The following is a 26,043-nucleotide window of genomic DNA, read 5'->3' as shown; positions in this document are numbered from 1 at the left end:
TAACGGGCGGGTGTGTAACGGGCGGGTGTGTAACGGGCGGGTGTGTAAAGGGCGGGTGTATAACGGGCGGGTGTATAACGGGCGGGTGTATAATGGGCGGGGTGAATAACGGGCGGGTGTATAATGGGCGGGGTGTATAACGGGCGGATAACGGGCGGGTGTATAACGGGCGGGTGTATAACGGGCGGGTGTATAACGGGCGGGTGTATAACGGGCGGGTGTATAACGGGCGGGTGTATAACGGGCGGGGAGTATAACGGGCGGGTGTATAAAGGGCGGGTGTATAACGGGCGGGTGTATAACGGGCGGGGTGTATAACGGGCGGAGTATATAATGGGCGGGTGTATAACGGGCGGGTGTATAACGGACAAGGTGTATAACGGACAGAGTGTATAACGGGCGGGTGTATAACGGGCGGGTGTATAACGGGCGGGGTGTATAACGGGCGGGGTGTATAACGGGCGGTGTGTATAACGGGTGGGGTGTATAACAGGTAGGTGTATAACGGGCGGGTGTATAACGGGCGGGGTGTATAACGGGCGGGTGTGTAACGGGCGGGTGTGTAACGGGCGGGATGTATAACGGGCGGGTGTATAACTGGCGGGTGTATAACGGGCAGTGTGTATAACGGGGGGGTGTATAACGGGCAGTGTGTATAACGGGCGGGTGTATAACGGGCGGGGTGTATAACGGGCGGGTGTATAACGGGCGGGGTGTATAACGGGCGGGTGTATAACGGGCGGGTGTATAACGGGCGTGGTGTATAACGGGCGGGTGTATAACGGGCGGGGTGTATAACGGGCGGGTGTATAACGGGCGGGGTGTAAAACGGGCGGTTGTATAACGGGCGGGTGTATAACGGCCGGGTGTATAACGAGCGGGGTGTATAACGGGCGGGGTGTATAACGGGCGGGTGTATAACGGGCGGGTGTATAACAGGCAGGTTGTATAACGGGCGGGTGTATAACGGGCGGGTGTATAACGGGCGGGTGTATAAAGGGCGGGTGTATAACGGGCGGGGTGTATAAAGGGCGGGTGTATAACGGGCGGGTGTATAACGGGCGGGGTGTATAACGGGCGGGTGTATAACGGGCGGGTGTGTAACGGGCGGGTGTATAACGGGCGGGTGTATAACGGACGGGTGTATAACGGGCGGGTGTATAACGGGCGGGTGTATAACGGGCGGGTGTATAACGGGCGGGTGTATCACGGGCGGGTGTATAACGGGCGGGGTGTATAACGGGCGGGGTGTATAACGGGCGGGTCTATAACGGGCGAGTGTATAACGGGCGGGTGTATTACGGGCGGGTGTATAACGGGCGGGTGTATAACGGGCGGGGTGTATAACGGGCGGGGTGTATAACGGGCGGGTTGTGTAACGGGCGGGTGTATAACGGGCGGAGTGTATAACGGGCGGGTGTGTAACGGGCGGGTGTATAACGGGCGGGTGTATAACGGACGGGTGTATAACGGGCGGGTGTATAACGGGCGGGTGTATCACGGGCGGGTGTATAACGGGCGGGGTGTATAACGGGCGGGGTGTATAACGGGCGGGTCTATAACGGGCGGGTGTATAACGGGCGGGTGTATTACGGGCGGGTGTATAACGGGCGGGTGTATAACGGGCGGGGTGTATAACGGGCGGGGTGTGTAACGGGCGGGTTGTGTAACGGGCGGGTGTATAACGGGCGGAGTGTATAACGGGCGGGTGTATAACGGGCGGAGTGTATAACGGGCGGGTGTATAACGGCGGGGTGTATAACAGCGGGGTGTATAACGGGCGGGGTGTATAACGGGCGGGTGTGTAACGGGCGGGTGTGTAACGGGCGGGTGTATAACGGGCGGGTGAATAACGGGCGGGTGTATCACGGGCGGGTGTATCACGGGCGGGTGTATCACGGGCGGGTGTATCACGGGCGGGTGTATAACGGGCGGGGTGTATAACGGGCGGGTGTATAACGGGCGGGTGTATAACGGGCGGGGTGTATAACGGGCGGGTGTATAACGGGCGGGTGTATAAGGTGCGGGTGTACAACGGGCGGGTGTATAACGGGCGGAGTGTATAACGGGAGGTGTATAACGGGCGGGTGTATAACGGGCGGGGTGTATAACGGGCGGGTGTATAAGGGGCAGGTGTATAACGGGCGGGTGTATAACGGGCGGGTGTATAACGGGCGGGTGTATAAGGGGCGGGTGTATAACGGGCGGGTGTATAACGGGCGTGTGCATAACGGGCGGGTGTATAACGGGCGGGGTGTATAACGGGCGGGTGTATAACGGGCGGGGTGTATGACGGGCGGGTGTATAACGGGTGGATGTATAACGGGCAGTGTGTATAACGGGCGGGTGTATAACGGGCGGGGTGTATAACGGGCGGGTGTATAACTGGCGGGTGTATAACGGGCAGTGTGTATAACGGGCGGGTGTATAACGGGCGGGTGTATAACGGGCAGTGTGTATAACGGGCGGGTGTATAACGGGCGGGTGTATAAGGGGCGGGTGTATAACGGGCGGGTGTATAACGGGCGGGTGCATAACGGGCGGGTGTATAACGGGCGGGTGTATAACGGGCGGGGTGTATAATGGGCGGGTGTATAACGGGCGGGGTGTATGACGGGCGGGTGTATAACGGGCGGATGTATAACGGGCAGTGTGTATAACGGGAGGGTGTATAACGGGCGGGTGTATAACGGGCGGGGTGTATAACGGGCGGGTGTATAACGGGCGTGGTGTATAACGGACGGGTGTATAACGGGCGTGTGTATAACGGGCAGAGTGCATAACGGGCGGGGTGTATAACGGGCAGGGTGTATAACGGGCGGGTGTATAACGGGCGGGTGTATAACGGGCGGCTGTATAACGGGCGGTTGTATAACGGGCGGGTGTAGAACGGGCGGGTGTATAACGGGCGGGGTGTATAACGGGCGGGTGTATAACGGGCGGGTGTATAACGGGCGGGTGTATAACGGGCGGGTGTATAACGGGCGGGGTGTATAACGGGCGAGTGCATAACGGGCGGGTGTATAACGGGCGTGGTGTATAACGGGCAGGGTGTATAACGGGCGGGTGTATAACGGGCGGGGTGTATAACGGGCGGGGTGTATAACGAGCGGGGTGTATAACGGGCGGGGTGTATAACGGGCGGGTGTATAACGGGCGGGTGTATAACGGGCGGGTGTATAACGGGCGGGGTGTATAACGGGCGGGTGTATAACGGGCGGGGTGTATAACGGGCGAGTGCATAACGGGCGGGTGTATAACGGGCGTGGTGTATAACGGGCAGGGTGTATAACGGGCGGGTGTATAACGGGCGGGGTGTATAACGGGCGGGGTGTATAACGGGCGGGGTGTATAACGGGCGGGGTGTATAACGGGCGGGTGTATAGCGGGCGGGTGTATAACGGGCGATGTATAACGGGCGGGTGTATAATGGGCGGGGTGTATAACGGGCGGGTGTATAACGGGCGGGTGTATAAAGGGCGGGGTGTATAACGGGCAGGTGTATAACGGGCGGGTGTATAACGGGCGGGGTGTATAACGGGCGGGTGTATAACGGGCGGGTGCATAACGGGCGTGGTGTATAACGGGCGGGGTGTATAACGGGAGGGTGTATAACGGGCAGGGTGTATAATGGGCGGGGTGTATAAGGGGCGGGTGTATAACGGGCGGAGTGTATAACGGGCGTGGTGTATAACGGGCGGGGTGCATAACGGGCAGGGTGCATAACGGGCGGGGTGTATAACGGGCGGGTGTATAACGGGCGGGTGTATAACGGGCGGGGCGTATAACGGGCGGGTGTATAACGGGCGGGTGTATAGCGGGCGGGTGTATAACGGGCGGGTGTATAACGGGCGGGGTGTATAACGGGCGGGTGTATAACGGGCGGGGTGTATAACGGGCGGGTGTATAACGGGCGCGGTGTATAACGGGCGGGGTGTATAACGGGCAGGGTGTATAACGGGCGGGAGTATAACGGGCGGGGTGTATAACGGGCGGGTGTATAACGGGCGGGGTGTATAACGGGCGGGTATATTATGGGCGGGTGTATAACGGGCGGGTGTATAACGGGCGGGTGTATAGCGGGCGAGGCGTATAACGGACAGAGTGTTTAACGGGCGGGTGTATAACGGGCGGGTGTATAACGGGCGGGTGTATAACGGACAGAGTGTTTAACGGGCGGGTTTATAACGGGCGGGTGTATAACGGGAGGGTGTATAACGGGCGGGTGTATAACGGGCGGGGTGTATAACGGGCGGGTGTATAACAGGTGGGGTGTATAAGGGGCGGGTGTATAACGGGCGGGTGTATAACGGGCGTGGTGTATAACGGGCGGATGTATAACGGGCGGGTGTATAACGGGCGGGGCGTATAACGAGCGGGTGTATAACGGGCGGGTGTATAGCGGGTGGGTGTATAACGGGCGATGTATAACGGGCGGGGTGTATAACGGGCGGGTGTATAACGGGCGGGGTGTATAACGGGCGGGTGTATAACAGGCGGGTGTATAACGGGCGGGGTGTATAACGGGCGGGTGTATAACTGGCGGGTGTATAACGGGCGGGGTGTATAACGGGCGGGGTGTATAACGGGCAGGGTGTATAACGGGCGGGTGTATAAAGGGCGGGTGTATAACGGACAGGGTGTATAACGGGCGGGTGTATAACGGGCAGGGTATATAACGGGCGGGTGTATAACGGGCGGGGTGTATAACGGACGGGGTGTATAACGGGCGGGTGTATAACGGGCGGGTGTATAACGGGCGGGGTGTGTAACGGGCGGGTGTATAACGGGCGGGGTGTATAACGGGCGGGTGTATAACGGGCGGGGTGTATAACGGGCGGGTATATTATGGGCGGGTGTATAACGGGCGAGGTGTATAACGGACAGAGTGTTTAACGGGCGGGTGTATAACGGGCGGGTGTATAACGGGCGATGTATAACGGGCAGGGTGTATAACGGGCGGGTGTATAAAGGGCGGGTGTATAACGGACAGGGTGTATAACGGGCGGGTGTATAACGGGCAGGGTGTATAACGGGCGGGTGTATAACGGGCGGGTGTATAACGGGCGGGGTGTATAACGGGCGGGTGTATAACGGGCGGGGTGTGTAACGGGCGGGGTGTGTAACGGGCGGGTGTATAACGGGCGGGTGTATAACGGGCGGGGTGTATAACGGGCGGGGTGTATTATGGGCGGGTGTATAACGGGCGGGTGTATAACGGGCGGGTGTATAACGGGCGGGGTGTGTAACGGGCGGGGTGTGTAACGGGCGGGTGTATAACGGGCGGGTGTATAACGGGCGGGGTGTATAACGGGCGGGTATATTATGGGCGGGTGTATAAAGGGCGGGTGTATAACGGGCGGGTGTATAACGGGCGAGGTGTATAACGGACAGATTGTTTAACGGGCGGGTGTATAACGGGCGGGTGTATAACGGGCGATGTATAACGGGCAGGGTGTATAACGGGCGGGTGTATAAAGGGCGGGTGTATAACGGACAGGGTGTATAACGGGCAGGGTGTATAACGGGCGGGTGTATAACGGGCGGGGTGTATAACCGGCGGGTGTATAACGGGCGGGGTGTGTAACGGGCGGGGTGTGTAACGGGCGGGTGTATAACGGGCGGGTATATTACGGGCGGGTGTATAACGGGCGGGTGTATAACGGGCGAGGTGTATAACGGACAGAGTGTTTAACGGGCGGGTGTATAACGGGCGGGTGTATAACGGGAGGGTGTATAACGGGCGGGTGTATAACGGGCGGGGTGTATAACGGGCGGGGTGTATAGCAGGCGGGTGTATAACAGGCGGGTGTATAACGGGCGGGGTGTATAACGGGCGGGTGTATAATGGGCGGGGTGTATAACGGGCGGGTGTATAACGGGCGGGGTGTATAACAGGCGGGCTGTATAACGGGCAGGGTGTATAACGGGCGTGTGTATAACGGGCGGGTGTATAACGGGCGGGGTGTATAACGGGCGGGGTGTATAACGGGCGGGGTGTATAACGGGCGTGTGTATAACGGGCGGGGTGTATAACGGGCGGGTGTATAACGGGCGGGTGTATAACGGGCGGGTGGGTAACGGGAGGGTGTGTAACGGGCGGGTGTGTAACGGACGGGTGTGTAACGGGCGGGGTGTATAACGGGCGGGTGTATAACGGGCGGGTGTATAACGGGCGATGTGTAACGGGGGGTGTGTAACGGGCGGGGTGTATAACGGGCGGGGTGTATAACGGGCGGGGTGTATAACGGGCGGGGTGTATAACGGGCGGGTGTATAACGGGCGGGTGTATAACGGGCGAGGTGTATAGCGGGCGGGTGTATAACGGGCGGGTGTATAAGGGGCGGGGTGTATAACGGGCGGGGTGTATAACAGGTGGGTGTATAACGGGCGGGTGTATAACAGGTGGGTGTATAACGGGCGGGGTGTATAACGGGCGGGGTTTATAACGGGCAGGGTGTATAACGGGCGGGTGTGTAACGGGCGGGTGTGTAACGGGCGGGTGTATGAAGGTCGGGGTGTATAACGGGCGGGTGTATAACAGGCAGGGTGTATAACGGGCGGGTCTATAACGGGCGGGTGTATAACGGGCGGCTGTATAACGGGCGTGTGTATAACGGGTGGGGTGTATAACGGGCGGGTGTATAACGGGCGGGTGTGTAACGGGCGGGTGTGTAACGGGCGGGTGTATAACGGGCGGGTGTATAACGGGCGGCTGTAAAACGGGCGGGTGTATAACGGGCGGGGTGTATAACGGGCGGGGTGTATAACGGACAGAGTGTATAACGGGCGGGTGTATAACGGGCGGGAGTATAACGGGCGGGGTCTATAACGGGCGGGTGTATAACGGGCGGGGGTATAACGGGCGGGTGTATAACGGGCGGGTCTATAACGGGCGGGGTGTATAACGGGCGGCTGTATAACGGGCGGGTGTATAACGGGCGGGTTTATAATGGGCGGGGTGTATAACGGACAGGGTGTATAACGGACGGGTGTGTAACGGGCGGGGTGTATAATGGGCGGGGTGTATAACGGGCGGGTGTATAAATGGCGGGTGTATAACGGACAGGGTGCATAACGGACGGGTGTATAACGGGTGGGTGTATAACGGGCGGGGTGTATAACGGGCGAGTGTATAACGGGCGGGTGTATAACTGGTGGGTGTATAACGGGCGGGTGTATAACGGGCGGGTGTATAACGGGCGGGTGTATAACGGGCGGGTGTTTAACGGCGGGTGTATAACGGGCGGGTGTATAACGGGCGGGGTGTATAACGGGCGGGTGTATAACGGGCGTGTGTATAACGGGCGGGTGTATAACGGGCTGGTGTATAACGGGCGGGTGTAAAACGGGCGGGTGTAAAACGGGCGGGTGTATAACGGGTGGGGTGTATAACGGGCGGGTGTATAACGAGCGGGGTGTATAACGGGCGGGTGTATAACGGGCGAGGTGTATAGCGGGCGGGTGTATAACGGGCGGGTGTATAACGGGCGGGTGTATAACGAACGGGGTGCTTAACGAGCGGGGTGTAAAGCGGGCGGGTGTATAACGGGCGGGGTGTATAACGGGCGGGTTTATAACGGGCGGGTGTATAACGGGCGGGGTGTATAACGGGCGGGTATATTATGGGCGGGTGTATAACGGGCGGGTGTATAACGGGCGGGGTGTATAACGAGCGGGTGTATAACGGGCGGGTGTATAACGGGCGGGGTGTATAACGGGCGGATGTATAACGGGCGGGGTGTATAACGGGCGGGTGTATAACGGGCGGGTGTATAACGGGCGAGGTGTATAACGGGCAGGGTGTATAACGGGCGGGTGTATAACGGACGGGAGTATAACGGGCGGGGTGTATAACGGGCGGGTGTATAAGTCGGGTGTATAACGGGCGGGTGTATAACGGGCGGGTGTATAACGGGCGGGTTTTTAACGGGCGGGTGTGTAACGGGCGGGTGTGTAACGGGCGGGTGTGTAACGGGCGGGTGTGTAACGGGCGGGTGTATAACGGGCGGGTGTATAACGGGCGGGGTGTATAACGGGCGGGTGTATAACAGGCGGGCTGCATAACGGGCGGGTGTATAACGGGCGGGTGTATAACGTGCGGGTGTATAACGTGCGGGGTGTATAACGGACAGAGTGTATAACGGGCGGGTGTATAACGGGCGGGGTGTATAACGGGTGGGTGTATAACGGGCGGGTGTATAACGGGCGGGGTGTATAACGGGCGGGTGTATAACGGGCGGGTGTGTAACGGGCGGGTGTGTAACGGGCGGGTGTGTAACGGGCGGGTGTGTAACGGGATGGTGTGTAACGGGCGGGTGTAGAACGGGCGGGTGTATAACAGGCGGGGTGTATAACGGGCGGGTGTATAACGGGCGGGTGTATAACGGGCGGGTGTATAACGGGCGGGGTGTATAACGGGTGGGTGTATAACGGGCGGGGTGTATAACGGGCGGGTGTATAACGGCCGGGGTGTATAACGGGCGGGTGTATAACGGGCGGGGTGTATAACGGGCGGGTGTATAACGGGCGGGTGTATAACGGGCGGGTGTATAACGGGCGGGGTGTATAACGGGCGGGTGTGTAACGGGCGGGTGTATAACGGGCGGGTGTATAACGGGCGGGGTGTATAAAGGGCGGGGTGTATAACGGGCGTGTGTATAACGGGCGTGTGGATAACGGGCAGGTGTATAACGGGCGGCTGTATAACGGGCGGCTGTATAACGGGCGGCTGTATAACGGGCGGGTGTATAACGGGCGGGTCTATAACAGGCGGGGTGTATAACGGGTGGTGTGTATAACGGGCGGGTGTATAACGGGCGGGTGTATAACGGGCGGGTGTATAAAGGGCGGGGTGTATAACGGGCGGGTGTATAACGGGCGGGGTGTATAACGGGCTGGTGTATAACGGGCGGGTGTGTAACGGGCGGGTGTATAACGGGCGGGTGTATAACGGGCGGGGTGTATAACGGGCGGGTGTATAACGGGCGGGTGTATAATGGGCGGGGACTATAACGGGCGGGTATAGTATGGGCGGCTGTATAACGGGCGGGTGTATAATGGGCGGGTGTATAACGGTCGGGTGTATAACGGGCGGGGTGTATAACGGACAGAGTATATAACGGGCGGGTGTATAACGGGCGGGTGTATAACGGGCGGGTGTATAACGGGCGGGGTGTATAACGGGCGGGTGTATAACGGGCAGGGTGTATAACGGGCGGGGTGTATAACGGGCGGGGTGTATAATGGGCGGGGTGTATAACGGGCGGGTGTATAACGGGCGGCTGTATAACGGGCGGGGTGTATAACGGACAGAGTGTATAACGGGCGGGTGTATAACGGGCGGGTGTATAACGGCGGGTGTATAACGGGCGGGGTGTATAACGGGCGGGTGTATAACGGGCGGGTGTATAACGGGCGGGGTGTATAACGGTCGGGTGTATAACGGGCGGGGTGTATAACGGGCGGGTGTATAATGGGCGGGGTGTATAACGGCCGGGTGTAGGGTGTATAACGGGCGGGTGTATAACGAGCGGGGTGTATAATGGGCGGGTGTATAACGGGCGGGTGTATAACGGGCGGGGTGTATAAAGGGCGGGTGTATAACGGGCGGGTGTATAACGGGCGGGGTGTATAACGGGCGGGTGTATAACAGGCGGGGTGTATAACGGACAGGGTGTATAACGGACAGAGTGTATAACAGGCGGGTGTATAACAGGCGGGTGTATAACGGGCGGGTGTATAACGGGCGGGTTTATAATGGGCGGGGTGTATAACGGACGGGGTGTATAACGGACGGGTGTGTAACGGGCGGGGTGTATAATGGGCGGGGTGTATAACGGGCGGGTGTATAAATGGCGGGTGTATAACGGACAGGGTGCATAACGGACGGGTGTATAACGGGTGGGTGTATAACGGGCGGGGTGTATAACGGGCGAGTGTATAACGGGCGGGTGTATAACGGGCGGGTGTATAACGGGCGGGTGTATAACGGGCGGGTGTTTAACGGCGGGTGTATAACGGGCGGGTGTATAACGGGTGTATAACGGGCGGGGTGTATAACGGGCGGGTGTATAACGGGCGGGTGTAAAACGGGCGGGTGTATAACTGGTGGGGTGTATATCGGGCGTATGTATAACGGGCGGGGTGTATAACGGGCGGGGTGTATAACGGGCGGGTGTATAACGGGCGGGTGTATAACGGGCGGGGTGTATAACGGGCGGGTGTATAACGGGCGGGTGTATAACGAGCGGCGTGTATAACGAGCGGGGTGTATAACGGGCGGGGTGTATAACGGGCGGGTGTATAACGGGCGAGGTGTATAGCGGGCGGGTGTATAACGGGCGGGTGTATAACGGGCGGGGTGTATAACGGGCGGGTGTATAACGGGCGGGTGTATAACGGGCGGGTGTATAACGAACGGGGTGCTTAACGAGCGGGGTGTAAAGCGGGCGGGTGTATAACGGGCGGGTGTATAACGGGCGGGGTGTATAACGGGCGGGTATATTATGGGCGGGTGTATAACGGGCGGGTGTATAACGGGCGGGGTGTATAACGGACGGTGTGTATAACGGGCGGGTGTATAACGGGCGGGGTGTATAACGGGCGGGTGTATAACGGGCGGGGTGTATAACGGGCGAGGTGTATAACGGGCAGGGTGTATAACGGGCGGGTGTATAACGGACGGGTGTATAACGGGCGGGGTGTATAACGGACAGAGTGTATAACGGGCGGGTGTATAACGGGCGGGTGTATAACAGGCGGGTGTATAACGGGCGGGTTTGTAATGGGAGGGTGTATAACGGGCGGGTGTGTAACGGGCGGGTGTGTAACGGGCGGGTGTGTAACGGGCGGGAGTATAACGGGCGGGTGTATAACGGGCGGGTGTATAACGGGCGGGTGTATAACGGGCAGTGTGTATAACGGGTATGTGTATAACGGGCGGGTGTATAACGGGCGGGTGTATAACGGGCGGGTGTATAACGGGCGGGGTGTATAACGGGCGGGAGTATAACGGGCGGGTGTATAACGGGCGGGGTGCATAACGGGCGGGTGTATAACGGGCGGGTGTATAACGTGCGGGTGTATAACGTGCGGGGTGTATAACGGACAGAGTGTATAACGGGCGGGTGTATCACGGGCGGGTGTATAACGGGAGGGTGTATAATGGGCGGGTGTATAACGGGCGGGGTGTATAACGGGCGGGTGTATAACGGGCGGGTGTATAACGGGCGGGTGTATAACGGGCGGGGTGTATAACGGGCGGGTGTATAACGGGCGGGGTGTATAACGGGCGGGTGTATAACGGGCGGGGTGTATAACGGGCGGGGTGTATAACGGGCGGGTGTATAACGGGCGGGGTGTGTAATGGGCGGGGTGTATAACGGGCGGGTGTGTAACGGGCGGGTGTGTAACGGGATGGTGTGTAACGGGCGGGTGTGTAACGGGCGGGTGTGTAACGGGCGGGTGTATAACGGGCGGGGTGTATAACGGGCGGGTGTATAACGGGCGGGTGTATAACGGGCGGGGTGTATAACGGGCGGGGTGTATAAAGGGCGGGTGTATAACGGGCGGGTGTATAACGGGCGGCTGTATTACGGGCGAGGTGTATAACGGGCGGGGTGTATAACGGGCGTGTGTATAACGGGCGGGTGTAGAACGGGCGGGTGTAGAACGGGCGGGTGTATAACGGGCGGGTGTATAACGGGCGGGTGTATAACGGACAGAGTGTATAACGGGCGGGTGTATAACGGGCGGGGTGTATAACGGGCTGGTGTATAACGGGCGGGTGTATAACGGACAGGGTGTATAACGGGCAGGTGTATAACGGGCGGGGTGTATAACGGGCGGGGAGTATAGCGGGCGGGGTGTATAACGGGCGGGTGTATAACGGGCGGGTGTATAACGGGCGGGGTGTATAACGGGCGGGTGTATAACGGGCGGGGTGTATAACGGGCGGCGTGTATAACGGGCGGGTGTATAACGGGCGGGTGTATAACGAGCGGCGTGTATAACGAGCGGGGTGTATAACGGTCGGGTGTATAACGGGCGGGTGTAGAACGGGCGGGTGTATAACGGGCGGGGTGTATAACGGGCGGGTGTATAACGGACAGAGTGTATAACGGGCGGGTGTATAACGGGCGGGGTGTATAACGGGCGGGTGTATAACGGACAGGGTGTATAACGGGCGGGGTGTATAACGGGCGGGGTGTATAACGGCGGGGAGTATAGCGGGCGGGGTGTATAACGGGCGGGTGTATAACGGGCGGGTGTATAACGGGCGGGGTGTATAACGGGCGGGTGTATAACGGGCGGGTGTATAACGGGCGGGTTTATAACGGGCGGGTGTATAACGAGCGGCGTGTATAACGAGCGGTGTGTATAACGGGCGGGTGTATAACGGGCGGGGTGTATAACGGGCGGGTGTATAACGGGCGGGTGTATAACGGACAGAGTGTATAACGGACAGAGTGTATAACGGGCGGGTGTATAACGGGCGGGGTGTATAACGGGCAGGTGTATAACGGGCGGGTGTATAACGGGCGGGGTGTATAACGGGCGGGTGTATAACGGGCGGGGTGTATAACGGGCGGGTGTATAACGGGCGGGTGTATAACGGGCGAGTGTATAACGGGCGGGTGTATAACGGGCGGGAGTATAACGGGCGGGTGTATAACGGGCGGGGTGTACAACGGACAGGGTGTATAACGGACGGGTGTGTAACGGGAGGGGTGTATAACGGGCGGGGTGCATAACGGGCGGGTGTATAACAGGCGGGTGTATAACGGGCGGGTGTATAACGAACAGGGTGTATAACGGACGGGTGTATAACGGGTGGGTGTATAACGGGCGGGGTGTATAACGGGCGAGTGTATAACGGGCGGGTGTATAACGGGTGGGTGTATAACGGGCGGGTGTATAACGGGCGGGGTGTATAACGGGCGGGTGTATAACGGACAGGGTGTATAACGGACGGGTGTATAACGGGCGGGTGTATAACGGGCGGTGTGTATAACGGGCGGGGTGTATAACGGATAGAGTGTATAACGGGCGGGTGTATAACGGGCGGGTGTATAACGGGCGGGTGTATAACGGGCGGGGTGTATAACGGGCGGGGGTATAACGGACAGGGTGTATAACGGACAGAGTGTATAACAGGCGGGTGTATAACGGGCGGGTGTATAACGGGCGGGTGTATAACGGGCGGGGTGTATAACGGGCGGGTGTTTAACGGGCGGGTGTATAACGGGCGGTTGTATAACGGGCGGGGTGTATAACGGGCGGGTGTATAACGGGCGGGTGTATAACGGGCGGGGTGTATAACGGGCGGGGTGTATAACGGGCGAGTGTATAACGGACGGGTGTATAACGGGCGGGTGTATAACGGGCGGGGTGTATAACGGACAGGGTTTATAACGGACGGGTGTGTAACGGGAGGGGTGTATAACGGGCGGGTGTATAATGGGCGGGTGTATAACGGGCGGGTGTATAACGGACAGGGCGTATAACGGACGGGTGTATAACCGGCGGGTGTATAACGGGCGGGGTGTATAACGGGCGAGTGTATAACGGGAGGGTGTATAACGGGCGGGTGTATAACGGGCGGGTGTATAACCGGCGGGTGTATAACGGACAGAGTGTATAACGGGCGGGTGTATAACGGGCGGGTGTATAACGGGCGGGGTGTATAACGGGCGGGTGTATAACGGGCGGGCTGTATAACGGGCGGGTGTATCATGGGCGGGTGTATAACGGGCGGGGTGTATAACGGGCGGGTGTATAACGGGCGGGGTGTATAACGGGCGGGTGTATAACGGGCGGCTGTATAACGGGCGGGTGTATAACGGGCGGGGTGTATAACGGGCGGGTGTATAACGGGCGGGGTGTATAACGGGCGGTGTATAACGGGTGGGGGGTGTATAACGGGCGGGTGTATAACGGGCGGGGTGTATAACGGGCGGGTGTATAACGGGCGGGGTGTATAACGGGCGGGTGTATAACGGGCGGGTGTATAACGGGCGGGTGTATAATGGGCAGGGTGTATAACGGGCGGGTGTATAACGGGCGGGGTGTATAACGGGCGGGTGTATAACGGGCGGGGTGTATAACGGGCGGGGTGTACAACGGGCGGAGTGTATAACGGGAGGGTGTATAACGGGCGGGTGTATAACGGGAGGGTGTATAACGGGCGGGTGTATAACGGGCGGGGTGTATAACGGGCGGGTGTATAACGGGCGGGTGTATAACGGGCGGGGTGTATAACGGTCGTGGTGTATAACGGGCGGGTGTATAACGGGCGGGGTGTATAACGGGCGGGTGTATAACGGGCGGGGTGTATAACGGGCGGGTGTATAACGGGGGGGTGTATAACGGGCGTGGTGTATAACGGGCGGGTGTATAACGGGCGGGTGTATAACGGGCGGGGTGTATAACGGGCGGGGTGTATAACGGACAGAGTGTATAACAGGCGGGTGTATAACGGGCGGGGTGTATAACGGGCGGGGTGTATAACGGGCGGGTGTATAACGGACAGGGTGTATAACGGACAGAGTGTATAACAGGCGGGTGTATAACGGGCGGGTGTATAACGGGTGGGGTGTATAACGGGCGGGGTGTATAACGGGCGGGGTGTATAACGGGCGGGGTGTATAAAGGGCGGTTGTATAACGGGCGGGGTGTATAACGGGCGGGGTGTATAACGGGCGGGTGTATAACGGGCGGGTGTATAACGGGCGGGTGTATAACGGGCGGGTGTGTAACGGGCGGGTGTGTAACAGGCGGGGTGTATAACGGACAGGGTGTATAACGGACGGGTGTGTAACGGGCGGGGTGTATAACGGGCGGGTGTATAACGGGGGGGTGTATAACGGGCGGGGTGTATAACGGGCGGGTGTATAACGGGCGGGTGTATAACGGGCGGGGTGTATAACGGACAGAGTGTATAACGGGCGGGCTGTATAACGGGCGGGTGTATAACGGGCGGGTGTATAACGGGCGGGGTGTATAACGGGCGGGTGTATAACGGGCGGGGTGTATAACGGGCGGGTGTATAACGGGCGGCTGTATAACGGGCGGGTGTATAACGGGCGGGATGTATAACGGGCGGGTGTATAACGGGCGGTGTATAACGGGTGGGGGGTGTATAACGGGCGGGTGTATAACGGGCGGGTGTATAACGGGCGGGTGTATAACGGGCGGGGTGTATAACGGGCGGGTGTATAATGGGCAGGGTGTATAACGGGCGGGTGTATAACGGGTGGGGTGTATAACGGGCGGGTGTATAACGGGCGGGGTGTATAACGGGCGGGGTGTACAACGGTCGTGGTGTATAACGGGCGGGTGTATAACGGGCGGGTGTATAACGGGCGGGTGTATAACGGGCGGGTGTATAACGGGAGGGTGTTTTACGGGCGGGTGTATAACGGGCGGGGTGTACAACGGGCGGGTGAATAACGGGCGGGTGTATAACGAGCGGGTCTTTAACGGGAGGGTGTATAACGGGCGAATGTATAACGGGAGGGTGTATAACGGGCGGGTGTATAACGGGCGGGGTGTATAACGGGCGGGTGTATAACGGGCGGGGTGTATAACGGTCGTGGTGTATAACGGGCGGGTGTATAACGGGCGGGGTGTATAACGGGCGGGTGTATAACGGGCGGGGTGTATAACGGGCGGGTGTATAACGGGGGGGTGTATAACGGGCGGGGTGTATAACGGGCGGGTGTATAACGGGCGGGTGTATAACGGGCGGGGTGTATAACGGGCGGGGTGTATAACGGACAGAGTGTATAACAGGCGGGTGTATAACGGGCGGGTGTATAACGGGCGGGGTGTATAACGGGCGGGGTGTATAACGGGCGGGTGTATAACGGACAGGGTGTATAACGGACAGAGTGTATAACAGGCGGGTGTATAACGGGCGGGTGTATAACGGGTGGGGTGTATAACGGGCGGGTGTATAACGGGCGGGTGTATAACGGGCGTGGTGTATAACGGGCGGGTGTATAACGGGCGGGTTTATAATGGGCGTGTGTATAACGGGCGGGGTGTAGAACGGGCGGGGTGTATAACGGGCGGGTGTATAACGGGCGGGGTGTATAACGGGCGGGTGTATAACGGGCGAGTGTATAACGGGCGGATGTATAACGGGCGGGGTGTATAACGGGCGGGGTGTATAACGGACAGGGTGTATAACGGACGGGTGTGTAACGGGCGGGGTGTATAACGGGCGGGTGTATAAATGGCGGGTGTATAACGGGCGGGTGTATAACGGACAGGGTGTATAACGGACGGGTGTATAACGGGTGGGTGTATAACGGGCGGGGTGTATAACGGGCGAGTGTATAACGGGTGTGTGTATAACGGGCGGGTGTATAACGGGCGGGGTGTATAACGGGCGGGTGTATAACGGGCGGGTGTATAACGGGCGGGGTGTATAACGGACAGAGTGTATAACGGGCGGGTGTATAACGGGCGGGTGTATAACGGGCGGGTGTTTAACGGCGGGTGTATAACGGGCGGGTGTATAACGGGCGGGTGTATAACGGGTGGGTGTATAACGGGCGGGGTGTATAACGGGCGGGTGTATAACGGGCGTGTGTATAACGGGCGGGTGTATAACGGGCGGGGTGTATATCGGGCGGGTGTATAACGGGCGGGTGTAAAACGGGCGGGTGTATAACGGGCGGGGTGTATAACGGGCGGGTGTATAACGGACAGCGTGTATAACGGGCGGGTGTATAACGGGCGGGTTTATAACGGGCGGGTGTTTAACGGGCGGGTGTATAACGGGCGGGTGTATAACGGGTGGGTGTATAACGGGCGGGGTGTATAATGGGCGGGTGTATAACGGGCGTGTGTATAACGGGCGGGTGTATAACGGGCGGGTGTATAACGGACAGGGTGTATAACGGACGGGTGTATAACGGGCGGGTGTATAACGGGCGGGGTGTATAACGGGCGGGGTGTATAACGGACAGAGTGTATAAAGAGCGGGTGTATAACGGGCGGGTGTATAACGGGCGTGGTGTATAACGGGCGGGTGTATAACGGGCGGGTGTATAACGGGCGGGTGTATAACGGACAGGGTGTAGAACGGACAGAGTGTATAACAGGCGGGTGTATAACGGGAGGGGTGTATAACGGGCGGGTGTATAACGGGCGGGTGTATAACGGGCGGGTGTATAACGGACAGGGCGTATAACGGGCGGGTGTATAACGGGCGGGTGTATAACGGGCGGGGTGTATAACGGGCGAGTGTATAACGGGCGGGTGTATAACGGGCGGGTGTATAACGGGCGGGTGTATAACGGGAGGGTGTTTTACGGGCGGGTGTATAACGGGCGGGGTGTACAACGGGCGGGTGAATAACGGGCGGGTGTATAACGAGCGGGTCTTTAACGGGAGGGTGTATAACGGGCGAATGTATAACGGGAGGGTGTATAACGGGCGGGTGTATAACGGGCGGGGTGTATAACGGGCGGGTGTATAACGGGCGGGGTGTATAACGGTCGTGGTGTATAACGGGCGGGTGTATAACGGGCGGGGTGTATAACGGGCGGGTGTATAACGGGCGGGGTGTATAACGGGCGGGTGTATAACGGGGGGGTGTATAACGGGCGGGGTGTATAACGGGCGGGTGTATAACGGGCGGGTGTATAACGGGCGGGGTGTATAACGGGCGGGGTGTATAACGGACAGAGTGTATAACAGGCGGGTGTATAACGGGCGGGTGTATAACGGGCGGGGTGTATAACGGGCGGGGTGTATAACGGGCGGGTGTATAACGGACAGGGTGTATAACGGACAGAGTGTATAACAGGCGGGTGTATAACGGGCGGGTGTATAACGGGTGGGGTGTATAACGGGCGGGTGTATAACGGGCGGGTGTATAACGGGCGTGGTGTATAACGGGCGGGTGTATAACGGGCGGGTTTATAATGGGCGTGTGTATAACGGGCGGGGTGTATAACGGGCGGGGTGTATAACGGGCGGGTGTATAACGGGCGGGGTGTATAACGGGCGGGGTGTATAACGGGCGGGTGTATAACGGGCGAGTGTATAACGGGCGGATGTATAACGGGCGGGGTGTATAACGGGCGGGGTGTATAACGGACAGGGTGTATAACGGACGGGTGTGTAACGGGCGGGGTGTATAACGGGCGGGTGTATAAATGGCGGGTGTATAACGGGCGGGTGTATAACGGACAGGGTGTATAACGGACGGGTGTATAACGGGTGGGTGTATAACGGGCGGGGTGTATAACGGGCGAGTGTATAACGGGCGGGTGTATAACGGGCGGGGTGTATAACGGGCGGGTGTATAACGGGCGGGTGTATAACGGGCGGGGTGTATAACGGACAGAGTGTATAACGGGCGGGTGTATAACGGGCGGGTGTATAACGGGCGGGTGTTTAACGGCGGGTGTATAACGGGCGGGTGTATAACGGGCGGGTGTATAACGGGTGGGTGTATAACGGGCGGGGTGTATAACGGGCGGGTGTATAACGGGCGTGTGTATAACGGGCGGGTGTATAACGGGCGGGGTGTATATCGGGCGGGTGTATAACGGGCGGGTGTAAAACGGGCGGGTGTATAACGGGCGGGGTGTATAACGGGCGGGTGTATAACGGGCGGGGTGTATAACGGACAGCGTGTATAACGGGCGGGTGTATAACGGGCGGGTTTATAACGGGCGGGTGTTTAACGGGCGGGTGTATAACGGGCGGGTGTATAACGGGTGGGTGTATAACGGGCGGGGTGTATAATGGGCGGGTGTATAACGGGCGTGTGTATAACGGGCGGGTGTATAACGGGCGGGTGTATAACGGACAGGGTGTATAACGGACGGGTGTATAACGGGCGGGTGTATAACGGGCGGGGTGTATAACGGGCGGGGTGTATAACGGACAGAGTGTATAAAGAGCGGGTGTATAACGGGCGGGTGTATAACGGGCGTGGTGTATAACGGGCGGGTGTATAACGGGCGGGTGTATAACGGGCGGGTGTATAACGGACAGGGTGTAGAACGGACAGAGTGTATAACAGGCGGGTGTATAACGGGAGGGGTGTATAACGGGCGGGTGTATAACGGGCGGGTGTATAACGGGCGGGTGTATAACGGACAGGGCGTATAACGGGCGGGTGTATAACGGGCGGGTGTATAACGGGCGGGGTGTATAACGGGCGAGTGTATAACGGGCGGGTGTATAACGGGCGGGTGTATAACGGGCGGGTGTATAACGGGCGGGTGTATAACGGGCGGGTGTATAACGGGCGGGGTGTATAACGGACAGGGTGTATAACGGGCGGGTGTATAACGGGCGGGTGTATAACGGGCGGGGTGTATAACGGGCGGGTGTATAACGGGCGGGGTGTATAACGGGCGGGTGTATAACGGGCGGGTGTATAACGGGCGGGGTGTATAACGGGCGGGTGTATAACGGGCGGGGTGTATAACGGGCGGGTGTATAACGGGCGGGGTGTATAACGGGCGGGTGTATAACGGGCGCGGTGTATAACGGACAGAGTGTATAACGGGCGGGTGTATAACGGGTGGGTGTATAACGGGTGGGGTGTATAACGGGCGGGTGTATAACAGGCGGGGTGTATAACGGACAGGGTGTATAACGGACAGAGTGTATAACAGGCGGGTGTATAACGGGCGGGGTGTATAACGGGCGGGTGTATAACGGGCGGGGTGTATAACGGGCGGGTGTATAACGGGCGGGTGTATAACGGGCGGATGTATAACGGGCGGGGTGTATAACGGGCGGGTGTATAACGGGCGGGTGTATAACGGGCGGGTGTATAACGGGCGGGGTGTATAACGGGCGGGGTGTATAACGGGCGAGTGTATAACGGGCGGGTGTATAACGGGCGGGTGTATAACGGGCGTGGTGTATAACGGACAGGGTGTATAACGGACGGGTGTGTAACGGGAGGGCTGTATAACGGGCGGGGTGCATAACGGGCGGGTGTATAACAGGCGGGTGTATAACGGGCGGGTGTATAACGGGCGGGGTGTATAACGGGCGGGGTGTATAACGGGCGGGTGTATAACGGACAGGGTGTATAACGGACAGAGTGTATAACAGGCGGGTGTATAACGGGCGGGTGTATAACGGGTGGGGTGTATAAGGGGCGGGTGTATAACGGGCGGGTGTATAACGGGCGTGGTGTATAACGGGCGGGTATATAACGGGCGGGTTTATAATGGGCGTGTGTATAACGGGCGGGTGTATAACGGGCGGGTGTATAACGGGCGTGGTGTATAACGGACAGGGTGTATAACGGACGGGTGTGTAACGGGAGGGGTGTATAACGGGCGGGGTGCATAACGGGCGGGTGTATAACAGGCGGGTGTATAACGGGCGGGTGTATAACGGGCGGGGTGTATAACGGGCGGGGTGTATAACGGGCGGGTGTATAACGGACAGGGTGTATAACGGACAGAGTGTATAACAGGCGGGTGTATAACGGGCGGGTGTATAACGGGTGGGGTGTATAATGGGCGGGTGTATAACGGGCGGGTGTATAACGGGCGTGGTGTATAACGGGCGGGTGTATAACGGGCGGGTTTATAATGGGCGTGTGTATAACGGGCGGGGTGTATAACGGGCGGGGTGTATAACGGGCGGGTGTATAACGGGCGGGGTGTATAACGGGCGGGGTGTATAACGGGCGGGTGTATAACGGGCGAGTGTATAACGGGCGGATGTATAACGGGCGGGGTGTATAACGGGCGGGGTGTATAACGGACAGGGTGTATAACGGACGGGTGTGTAACGGGCGGGGTGTATAACGGGCGGGTGTATAAATGGCGGGTGTATAACGGGCGGGTGTATAACGGACAGGGTGTATAACGGACGGGTGTATAACGGGTGGGTGTATAACGGGCGGGGTGTATAACGGGCGAGTGTATAACGGGTGGGTGTATAACGGGCGGGTGTATAACGGGCGGGGTGTATAACGGACAGAGTGTATAAAGAGCGGGTGTATAACGGGCGGGTGTATAACGGGCGTGGTGTATAACGGGCGGGTGTATAACGGGCGGGTGTATAACGGGCGGGTGTATAACGGACAGGGTGTATAACGGACAGAGTGTATAACAGGCGGGTGTATAACGGGAGGGGTGTATAACGGGCGGGTGTATAACGGGCGGGTGTATAACGGGCGGGTGTATAACGGACAGGGCGTATAACGGGCGGGTGTATAACGGGCGGGTGTATAACGGGCGGGGTGTATAACGGGCGAGTGTATAACGGGCGGGTGTATAACGGGCGGGTGTATAACGGGCGGGTGTATAACGGGCGGGGTGTATAACGGACAGGGTGTATAACGGGCGGGTGTATAACGGGCGGGTGTTTAACGGGCGGGTGTATAACGGGCGGGGTGTATAACGGGCGGGTGTATAACGGGCGGGGTGTATAACGGGCGGGTGTATAACGGGCGGGGTGTATAACGGGCGGGTGTATAACGGGCGGGTGTTTAACGGGCGGGTGTATAACGGGCGGGTGTATAACGGGCGGGGTGTATAACGGGCGGGTGTATAACGGGCGGGGTGTATAACGGGCGGGTGTATAACGGGCGGGTGTATAACGGGCGGGGTGTATAACGGGCGGGTGTATAACGGGCGGGGTGTATAACGGGCGGGTGTATAACGGGCGGGGTGTATAACGGGCGGGTGTATAACGGGCGCGGTGTATAACGGACAGAGTGTATAACGGGCGGGTGTATAACGGGCGGGTGTATAACGGGTGGGGTGTATAACGGGCGGGTGTATAACAGGCGGGGTGTATAACGGACAGGGTGTATAACGGACAGAGTGTATAACAGGCGGGTGTATAACGGGCGGGGTGTATAACGGGCGGGTGTATAACGGGCGGGGTGTATAACGGGCGGGTGTATAACGGGCGGGTGTATAACGGGCGGATGTATAACGGGCGGGGTGTATAACGGGCGGGTGTATAACGGGCGGGGTGTATAACGGGCGGGTGTATAACGGGCGGGGTGTATAACGGGCGGGGTGTATAACGGGCGAGTGTATAACGGGCGGGTGTATAACGGGCGGGTGTATAACGGGCGTGGTGTATAACGGACGGGTGTGTAACGGGAGGGGTGTATAACGGGCGGGGTGCATAACGGGCGGGTGTATAACAGGCGGGTGTATAACGGGCGGGTGTATAACGGGCGGGGTGTATAACGGGCGGGGTGTATAACGGGCGGGTGTATAACGGACAGGGTGTATAACGGACAGAGTGTATAACAGGCGGGTGTATAACGGGCGGGTGTATAACGGGTGGGGTGTATAATGGGCGGGTGTATAACGGGCGTGGTGTATAACGGGCGGGTGTATAACGGGCGGGTTTATAATGGGCGTGTGTATAACGGGCGGGGTGTATAACGGGCGGGGTGTATAACGGACAGAGTGTATAACGGGCGGGTGTATAACGGGCGGGTGTATAACGGGCGGGTGTTTAACGGCGGGTGTATAACGGGCGGGTGTATAACGGGCGGGTGTATAACGGGTGGGTGTATAACGGGCGGGGTGTATAACGGGCGGGTGTATAACGGGCGTGTGTATAACGGGCGGGTGTATAACGGGCGGGGTGTATATCGGGCGGGTGTATAACGGCCGGGTGTAAAACGGGCGGGTGTATAACGGGCGGGTGTATAACGGGCGGGTGTATAACGGGCGGGTGTATAACGGGCGGGGTGTATAACGGACAGCGTGTATAACGGGCGGGTGTATAACGGGCGGGTTTATAACGGGCGGGTGTTTAACGGGCGGGTGTATAACGGGCGGGTGTATAACGGGTGGGTGTATAACGGGCGGGGTGTATAATGGGCGGGTGTATAACGGGCGTGTGTATAACGGGCGGGTGTATAACGGGCGGGTGTATAACGGACAGGGTGTATAACGGACGGGTGTATAAGGGGCGGGTGTATAACGGGCGGTGTGTATAACGGGCGGGGTGTATAACGGACAGAGTGTATAAAGGGCGGGTGTATAACGGGCGGGTGTATAACGGGCGGGTGTATAACGGGCGGGTGTATAACGGACAGGGTGTATAACGGACAGAGTGTATAACAGGCGGGTGTATAACGGGAGGGGTGTATAACGGGCGGGTGTATAACGGGCGGGTGTATAACGGACAGGGCGTATAACGGGCGGGTGTATAACGGGCGGGTGTATAACGGACAGGGCATATAACGGGCGGGTGTATAACGGGCGGGTGTATAACGGGCGGGGTGTATAACGGGCGAGTGTATAACGGGCGGGTGTATAACGGGCGGGTGTATAACGGGCGGGGTGTATAACGGACAGGGTGTATAACGGGCGGGTGTATAACGGGCGGGTGTTTAACGGGCGGGTGTATAACGGGCGGGGTGTATAACGGGCGGGTGTATAACGGGCGGGGTGTATAACGGGCGGGTGTATAACGGGCGGGGTGTATAACAGGCGGGTGTATAACGGGCGGGTGTTTAACGGGCGGGTGTATAACGGGCGGGTGTATAACGGGCGGGGTGTATAACGGGCGGGGTGTATAACGGGCGGGTGTATAACGGGCGGGTGTATAACGGGCGGGGTGTATAACGGGCGGGGTGTATAACGGGCGGGTGTATAACGGGCGGGGTGTATAACGGGCGGGTGTATAACGGGCGCGGTGTATAACGGACAGAGTGTATAACGGGCGGGTGTATAACGGGCGGGTGTATAACGGGTGGGGTGTATAACGGGCGGGTGTATAACAGGCGGGGTGTATAACGGACAGGGTGTATAACGGACAGAGTGTATAACGGGCGGGTGTATAACGGGCGGGTGTATAACGGGCGGGTGTATAACGGGCGGGTGTATAACGGGCGGGGTGTATAACGGGCGGGGTGTATAACGGGCGGTGTGTATAACGGGCGGGTGTATAACGGGCGGGGTGTATAACGGGCGGGTGTATAACGGGCGGGGTGTATAACGGGCGGGGTGTATAACGGGCGGGTGTATAACGGGCGAGTGTATAACGGGCGGGTGTATAACGGGCGGGTGTATAACGGGCGTGGTGTATAACGGACAGGGTGTATAACGGACGGGTGTGTAACGGGAGGGGTGTATAACGGGCGGGGTGCATAACGGGCGGGTGTATAACAGGCGGGTGTATAACGGGCGGGGTGTATAACGGACAGCGTGTATAACGGGCGGGTGTATAACGGGCGGGTTTATAACGGGCGGGTGTTTAACGGGCGGGTGTATAACGGGCGGGTGTATAACGGGTGGGTGTATAATGGGCGGGTGTATAACGGGCGTGTGTATAACGGGCGGGTGTATAACGGGCGGGTGTATAACGGACAGGGTGTATAACGGACGGGTGTATAAGGGGCGGGTGTATAACGGGCGGTGTGTATAACGGGCGGGGTGTATAACGGACAGAGTGTATAAAGGGCGGGTGTATAACGGGCGGGGTGTATAACGGGCGGGTGTATAACGGGCGGGTGTATAACGGACAGGGTGTATAACGGACAGAGTGTATAACAGGCGGGTGTATAACGGGAGGGGTGTATAACGGGCGGGTGTATAACGGGCGGGTGTATAACGGACAGGGCGTTATAACGGGCGGGTGTATAACGGGCGGGTGTATAACGGGCGGTGTATAACGGGCGGGTGTATAACGGGCGGGTGTATAACGGGCGAGTGTATAACGGGCGGGTGTATAACGGGCGGGTGTATAACGGGCGGGTGTATAACGGGCGTGGTGTATAACGGACAAGGTGTATAACGGACGGGTGTGTAACGGGAGGGGTGTATAACGGGCGGGGTGCATAACGGGCGGGTGTATAACAGGCGGGTGTATAACGGGCGGGGTGCCTAACGGGCGGGTGTATAACAGGCGGGTGTATAACGGGCGGGTGTATAACGGACAGGGTGTATAACGGACGGGTGTATAACGGGCGGGTGTATAACGGGGCGGGGTGTATAACGGGCGAGTGTATAACGGGCGGGTGTTATAACGGGCGGGTGTATAACGGGCTGGTGTATAACGGGCGGGGTGTATAACGGGCGGGTGTATAACGGGCGGGTGTATAACGGACAGAGTGTATAACGGGCGGGTGTATAACGGGCGGGTTTATAACGGGCGGGTGTTTAACGGGCGGGTGTATAACGGGTGGGTGTATAACGGGCGGGGTGTATAACGGGCGGGTGTATAACGGGCGTGTGTATAACGGGCGGGTGTATAACGGACAGGGTGTATAACGGACGGGTGTATAACGGGCGGGTGTATAACGGGCGGGGTGTATAACGGACAGAGTGTATAAAGGGCGGGTGTATAACGGGCGGGTAGTATAACGGGCTGGGGTGTATAACGGGCGGGTGTTTAACAGGCGGGGTGTATAACGGGCGGGTGTATAACGGACAGGGTGTATAACGGGCGGGTTGTTTAACAGGCGGGGTGTATAACGGCGGGTGTATAACGGGCGGGGTGTATAACGGGCGGGTGTTTAACAGGCGGGGTGTTATAACGGGCGGGGTGTATAACGGGTGGGTGTATAATGGGCGGGGTGTATAACGGGCGGGTGTATAACGGGCGGGTGTATAACGGGCGGGGTGTATAACGGGCGGGTGTATAACGGGCGGGTGTATAACGGGCGGGTGTATAACGGGCGGGATGTATAACGGGCGGGGTGTATAACGGGCGGGGTGTATAACGGGCGGGTGTATAACGGGCGAGTGCATAACGGGCGGGTGGATAACGGGCGGTTGTATAACGGACGGGTGTATAACGGGCGGGTGTATATCGGGCGGGTGTATAACGGGCGGGGTGTATAACGGACAGGGTGTATAACGGACGGGTGTGTAACGGGCGGGGTGTATAACGGGCGGGTGTATAACGGACGGGTGTATAACGGACGGGTGTATAACGGGCGGGTGTATAACGGGCGGGGTGTATAACGGGCGAGTGTATAACGGGCGGGTGTATAACGGGCGGGTGTATAACGGGCGGGTGTATAACCGGCGGGTGTATAACGGGCGGGGTGTATAACGGACAGAG

The 26,043-nt window shown here is 58.5% G+C and overlaps 1 protein-coding gene across 4 annotated transcripts in view; it reads left to right on the top strand.

Moving 5' to 3' along the window:
- Window positions 1–26,043, top strand: part of adgrg4a (adhesion G protein-coupled receptor G4a) — a 207,733-nt gene that overhangs the window by 102,545 nt on the left and 79,145 nt on the right. The gene's annotated exons all lie outside the window — the stretch shown is intronic.

The sequence above is a fragment of the Somniosus microcephalus genome, chromosome 1 (genome assembly GCF_052327205.1).
Source record: "Somniosus microcephalus isolate GS21.2 chromosome 1, FLI_Smic_1.0, whole genome shotgun sequence".
In the NCBI taxonomy this organism is placed as follows: Eukaryota; Metazoa; Chordata; class Chondrichthyes; order Squaliformes; family Somniosidae; genus Somniosus; species Somniosus microcephalus.
The sequence above is the reverse complement of the archived record's forward strand: the minus strand, read 5'-3'. Positions and strand labels throughout refer to the sequence as shown.